Source organism: Schistocerca nitens, chromosome 8 (assembly GCF_023898315.1).
Source record: "Schistocerca nitens isolate TAMUIC-IGC-003100 chromosome 8, iqSchNite1.1, whole genome shotgun sequence".
In the NCBI taxonomy this organism is placed as follows: Eukaryota; Metazoa; Arthropoda; class Insecta; order Orthoptera; family Acrididae; genus Schistocerca; species Schistocerca nitens.
The window spans coordinates 597,928,202-597,935,199 of NC_064621.1; the positions used below are offsets into that span (position 1 = coordinate 597,928,202).

Here is a 6,998-nt window from a genome sequence, read left to right on the forward strand (position 1 = left end):
AACTTTGTCAAGGACATACCAATTGTTCCACTTGCATATCCACAGAAGGTCGGTGGCTGTCCTGCTTTATTCAATACGAAAAGGTTAGATTCGCTTAATGTGTCTACAACGCCCTGTCCTCTGGCGTCCGTTCTGTCGGCATGCCAGCGGGAATAAGTAAGCGTCTGCCTCTGGCGAACTTTGTTGCCTCCCTTATTTTATTTCTGAATGCTTATATACCGATATTCGCTGAAACGCACATTCTCTTAGCATTTCCCAGTTATACTGCACGTAATGACCGGCGAGATCTTAATAGATTGACTGCAGGAACCGAAAGCTTGTTTAAATTTATACCTCCGTCCCTGTTTATCAGATTTTCCGACAACTCGGCTGTATTCCTGAGAACACTGAATTATTCATTTTTACTCTCACACCACGTGATTTATAGCCACTTTATACTGTACAAAATAGCTTACAGTTTCGTGGGAATCATAAGAAATTAATACCGAATGGTGGACAACAGACTGTTCTTCCGCGAGTAAACTGTTTGACATGTCTGAGCGATGCTGGGGGTAGCACACGCTGTGTTCCCGGCAGCAGGCTGCTTGACCAGGGGAGGTAATGCCGCTGGACACGCGTAAAACGCTGATTTCACGAGGACGAAGAAAGGGAACATCTTCCCCGACCTTCAGAATCTTCCATTTGAATATTAAATGAAGCTACATGGTATCAGATACTTTTTCAGGTCTCAAACATCTGTGATTTACGTATGCACACTGAACAGACGAATGAAAATGTGTATCAAGGGCGAGATTCGAACCTCACTAGACAGACTCTCTAACAGTTATGCCACCCTAATACAGTGACTTTGCACAATTGCATAGAATACCCTAGCACCCCTCTCAATCCAAATTCCCCTTCACGCCTCAGCCGACTTCGTATTCCACCTAAACTCGATCAACACTGCAGAGACTCTCCAACTGTACTGGAATAGGATCTCAACATCAAACGGAATGGGGGGCCCCGCCTGAAAGCCAAGCTAAAGGTGCTTCAATCAAGTGAAATTATATGCTGTTCGTTCTTAGGTGTAATACGAAGTAGGCTGAGGCATCAATGGGAATGTGGATTGAGGAAGGAGTCGTGCTAGTGTAGTTGTGCGAAGCCACTGTGCCAGGGTGGCGTAGTGGTTAGTGCATCTGCCTAGGGAGCAGGAGACCTGTGTTCGAATCCCGGCTTTGGCACAAATTTTCAGTCTTTTCTTCAGTCTGCATATGTACATCATAAATTTGAATATTGGTAAGACCATGTGGTTTTCACTGGAGAAATAACTAAAGGTCAGTAAGACCATTCAGAATTTGATAAGGAACTAGAGAAATTTTTTTGTGGATTGGTCCTATTAAGGATTCAGCCTTACTCTCAGTTTACAGAGGAAGGCTGAGCTCAATTTCGTTTTAGGCACACTGTGGTCATCTTGACTCACTGTCTTGTTGTAACAACACTCCTGAGGAGAAGCGGCACATTGGAGAGTTTATAACACTACTGTCCGCTACTGTTATACCATAACCACTAAGCTGGAAGCAGTTCGTATAATGAAATTATTTTTATTAAAGCAATTACAGTATAAAGAAGCAGGGCAGTGTTACCCTCTGAAAGGAATTTTGTTGTGCTGACAGCGATTTACCTAACGGAGGTGGCTTATCGGAAGTGAGTCAGCATTACGTAAATATTTAAATAGTAACAAACAATATTTTACCTATCCACACTGTTCAAAGGATAAAGAAAACGGTAGCCAGCCTAATTAGGCACGATAATGATTAACATTCTTGTTCAAGAAAATAGGTATGAGTAACTTTAATGGACAAACACGACCTATACTTTGCCACACGAGAGTGCAATGAACTCTGGCACCTGCATATGTTAACGTTAAGGTTGGAGCTGACAGAGCAGAACAAACTATTTGCATCAATATAACGGATAACGATACACACTACTATCTTCAGGGTTTAGTCAAACTGAATGTTCTCAATAATATTGCTAGCAATCATAAAATGGACATAGATTCAGTATATTTTTTACCAATTAATTTTCTGACATGGAAAAAAAAATATTTCACTAGCAAATTATTTCTCACTGACCTTTTGGATAAAGAAGTTATTGTTTTCATAGATAATGGTCTTTCTATTAATGGTTATCTAGGATGAGCACAATAGAGAAACTGTGGATTCTGTTACACCATTAATATGCACTTTTAATATACAAGAGAGACAAGCACTTAACAAACATGAGTATATAAATTTCCACAAATGCAGTTCACGATTTTACTGCAGTGAGACACGATATTGACATATTAGTAAGAAACTGACTCACCTTTTACAATTTACAACAGGCAGTACTACGATCAATAACTAAGCAAAACTCTATAAGCCTCAGTTTTAAGAACTTTTAATTTTTAAAAGTAACAGCAAATTGTTCACTAAGAACATTTCAAGCCAAACTTGAGAAATATTTACTTTTGGAACTAACCTCAAGATGTTTTATTGCCTGTCTTTATTACCAGAGTCTTCTGATTTCAAGTCAATGATTAAATAGGTAACTTAGAAAGTCCACAAAACTTTAAATTGGAATGTTTCAATTACTGGGAGGCTTTCACAAAGCTACATTTACTACCTCCCACAATTTTACCAAATCCACAGTATATCTGAATACTCCCCATCTTACCAAATATCAAAGAACATTATTTAATTAACTGTTTGACTTTGAGGCTTTCATTTTTTCCACAACAAGGACACTTGGTAATCATAGTTCAAACGGAGGCGAACCTGATAAGTGTTGTGATAAGGAAAAAATCAAGGCAGGTACATAAATTCAGTTATAAGTCACCTTATATTTGAGCACACTAAAACATGCAATGAGCTGATCCTTCACTTTACATACCTACAATTCCTTCGTTCCTTTTCAGTGATTGCGCAATGTGGTGGCGAGTGCATGTCGGTGGGTGGATTTGCAGGCGGAAATGCTGGACTCTTTCATTTCTTGGTGGCGATGTTAGATACCGATTCCAGAACGGTTCCAGCTCTTTATCCATCCATCCGAGGCATTAGCACCTTGGAAACAGACACCAAAAGCCTCTCTCGGCACCAGCACAAGACACAACTTTTGCATGAGCAGTTGAGAGTTTGGTAGCTCGTACCCGACTGACTCTCCCTTCCACCTTTCTATCCATGCCAACCATATTTTGCGCGCGTTGCATGCTTCCGTTCCCGAGGGGAACCACAACACCTTTTACATGCACAATAACTAAGAACCCTGAGTGAAGGTGAGCAGTTTACATAACAGCAACCAAACATATTAAATAAAACAGAAAATTTGCACATATTTAAATTTCTACAAAATATTATTTAAACAAACTTACAATTATATAAATTAAGTGTTGTTGCCTCCAAATGAGACAAGGGATTTAATTGATAGATACATTACATTGCATAGAATCAAACCATGACATCAAAGTTTTTACAAAGGAAAAAAAGCGAACAGTCTTGTGCTATCAGTACAATCAAAACATTTACAGAAACAACGTTATGACATTAAACATCAAACAAAAGGCAAAATAAATCAGTACAACATTAGATCTATGGCGTTACAAGGTGGGTTGATTCAGTCAGGTGAAATACATTATGTGATCGAAAGTATCCGGACACCTGGCTGAAAATGACTTAAACGTACGTGGTGTCCTCCGTCGGTAATGCTGGAATTCAATATGGTGTTGACCCACCTTTAGCCACGATGACAACTTCCACTCTCGCAGGCATACTTTCAATCAGGTGCTGGAAGGAGGGAAGTGTGTGCGGTGCCTGGCTTGTTTGCCTAGGGAGAAAGTGTGGTGTCACCGCCAGACACCACACTTGCTAGGTGGTAGCCTTTAAATCGGCCGCGATCCGTTAGTATACGTCGGACCCGCGTGTCGCCACTATCAGTGATTGCAGACCGAGCGCCGCCACACGGCAGGTCTGGTCTAGAGAGACTCCCTAGCACTCGCCCAGTTCTACAGCCGACTTTGCTAGCGATGGTTCACTGTCTACATACGCTCTCATTTGCAGAGACGACAGTTTAGCATAGCCTTCAGCTACGTCATTTGCTACGACCTAGCAAGGCGCCATATTCAGTTACTATAAGTACAGATAATATTGTGACTCATGTACCGTCAAGAACGACGTTCATCATTAATGGATTAAAGTTAAGTATCCAACTAGTTACGTCCGCTTTCTGAATTCTAATTCCTTGTCGTGTTCCAGAACTCACGTCAGTATAGTCCTTCCCTCCTCACGCCAGCCTGCGTGGGCTAAACGCGTGCATTTCGGCCTCTTCTAGTAACACGGTGTTGGCACTTCTGCCAACACAACAGAAAGTACAGGGTGATTCAAAAAGAATACCACAACTTTAGGAATTTAAAATTCTGCAACGACAAAAGGCAGAGCTAAGCACTATCTGTCGGCGAATTAAGGGAGCTATAAAGTTTCATTTAGTTGTACATTTGTTCCTTTGAGGCGCTGTTGACTAGGCGTCAGCGTCAGTTGATGCTAAGATGGCGACCGCTCAACAGAAAGCTTTTTGTGTTATTGAGTACGGCAGAAGTGAATCGACGACAATTGTTCAGCGTGCATTTCGAACGAAGTATGGTGTTAAACCTTCTGATAGGTGGTGTATTAAACGTTGGTATAAACAGTTTACAGAGAATGGGTGTTTGTGCAAAGGGAAAAGCCGCCAGTCAGCCCGTGACAGAGCACTTCATCACTGGCCTCCAAGAAGCCCTGATCTTACCCCCTGCGATTTTTTCTTACGGGGGTATGTTAAGGATATGGTGTTTCGGCCACCTCTCCCAGCCACCATTGATGATTTGAAACGAGAAATAACAGCAGCTATCCAAACTGTTACGCCTGATATGCTACAGGGAGTGTGGAACGAGTTGGAGTATCGGGTTGATATTGCTCGTGTGTCTGGAGGGGGCCATATTGAACATCTCTGAACTTGTTTTTGAGTGAAAAAAAAAAACTTTTTAAATACTCTTTGTAATGATGTATAACAGAAGGTTATATTATGTTTCTGTCATTAAATACACATTTTTAAAGTTGTGGTATTCTTTTTGAATCACCCTGTACTCCAGGTGAGAGACTATCGGCTGGTGCCGGCAGGTTCCCGGAATGACGCCGCCGGCGCTGCTGCTGCTGCTATTGCTGCTGATGGCCGCGGGCGGCGCCCTGCAGTCCCGCGCCGACGCCGACGCCGACGCCGAGGCGGCCGCCGTGGACGACGAGGGCGCCGGCGGTGACGGCGACGGCGAGCTGGGGCTGGTGCAGACGACGCCGCGCAGCAACTTCCTGCGGCTGGGGCGGGCCGGCGGCGCGCACTCCGCCTTCCTGCGGCTCGGCAGGGACAGGGCCTCCTCGGGCTTCCTGCGGCTCGGCCGCGGCTCCGAGCGCAACTTCCTGCGCTTCGGCAGGTCCCGGCAGGCGAGTACAGCACGCAGCTTGCGAGGGGAACACGACTTGTGCAGCAAGCCGGTTTACGAGAAACTTTGCTCAGCGGAAAAGCGAACACGTGTCTCGGCCTATCCGTAGATATTCGACCGTTTGTGGTAAACGGCTGTCAAAGTTTACGAGTTACTCTATGTGCCTTTTAGCGGGTATATACACTACTGGCCATTAAAATTGCTACACCAAGAATAAATGCAGATGATAAACATTATACTACAACTGACATGTGATTACATTTTCAGGCAATTTGGGTGCGTAGATCCTGAGAAATCAGTACCCAGAACAACCACCTCTGGCCGTAATAACGCCCTTGATACGCCTGGGCATTGAGTCAAACAGAGCTTGGATGGCGTGTACAGGTACACCTGCCGCTGCAGCTTCAACGCGATACCACAGTTCATGAAGAGTAGTGACTGGCCTATTGTGACGAGCCAGTTGCTCGGCCACCATTGACGAGACGTTTTCAGTTGGTGAGAGATCTGGATAATGTGCTGTCCAGGGCAGCGGTCGCACATTCGCTGTATCCAGAAAGGCCCGTACAGGACCTGCAACATGCGGTCGAGCATTATCCTGCTGAAATGTAGGGTTTCGCAGGGATCGAATGAAGGGTAGAGCCACGGGTCGTAACACATCTGAAATGTAACGTCCGCTGTTCAAAGTGCCGTCAATGCGAAAAAGAGGTGACCGAGACGTGTAACCAATGGCGTCCCATACTATCACGCCGGGTGATACGCCAGTATGGTGATGACTAATACACGCTTCCAATGTGTGTTCACCGCGATGTCGCCAAACACGGATGCGACCATCGTGATGCTTTAAACAGAAACTGGATTTATCCGAAAAAATGACGTTTTGCCATTCGTGCACCCAGGTTCGTCGTTGAGTACACCATCGCAGGCGCTCCTGTCTGTGAGGCAGCGTCAAGGGTAACCGCAACTATGGTCTCCGAGCTGATAGTCCATGCTGCTGCAAACGTCGTCGTACTGTTCGTGCAGATGGTTGTTGCCTTGCAAACGCCCCCATGTCTTGACTCAGGGAACGAGACCTGGCTGCACGATCCGTTACAGCCATGCGGATAAGATGCCTGTCAGCTCGACTGCTAGTGATACTAGGCCATTGGGAGCCAGCATGGCGTTCCGTATTACCCTCCTGAACCCACCGATTTCGTATTCTGGTAACAGTCATTGGATCTCGACCAACGCGAGCAGCAATGTCGCGATACGATAAACCGTAATCGCGATGGGCTACAATCCGACCTTTATCAAAGTCGGAAACTTGATGGTAAGCATTTCTCCTCCTGACACGAGGCATCACTACAACGTTTTACCAGGCAACGCCGGTCAACTGCTGTTTGTGTATGAGAAATCGTTTGGAAAGTTTCCTCATGTCAGCGCCAACCTTGTGTGAATGCTCTGAAAAGCTAAGCATATCACAGCATCTTCTTCCCGTAGGTTAAATTTCGCGTCTGTAGCACGTCATCTTCGTGGT

General features: G+C 44.7%; 1 non-coding gene across 1 annotated transcript; it reads left to right on the forward strand.

The window, feature by feature from the left end:
• Positions 1 to 1,148: 1,148 nt before the first annotated feature.
• Positions 1,149 to 1,220, forward strand: Trnap-agg (transfer RNA proline (anticodon AGG)). Its single transcript has one exon. It is a non-coding gene; the product is annotated as a tRNA-Pro (tRNA).
• The last annotated feature ends 5,778 nt before the right edge of the window (positions 1,221 to 6,998 follow it).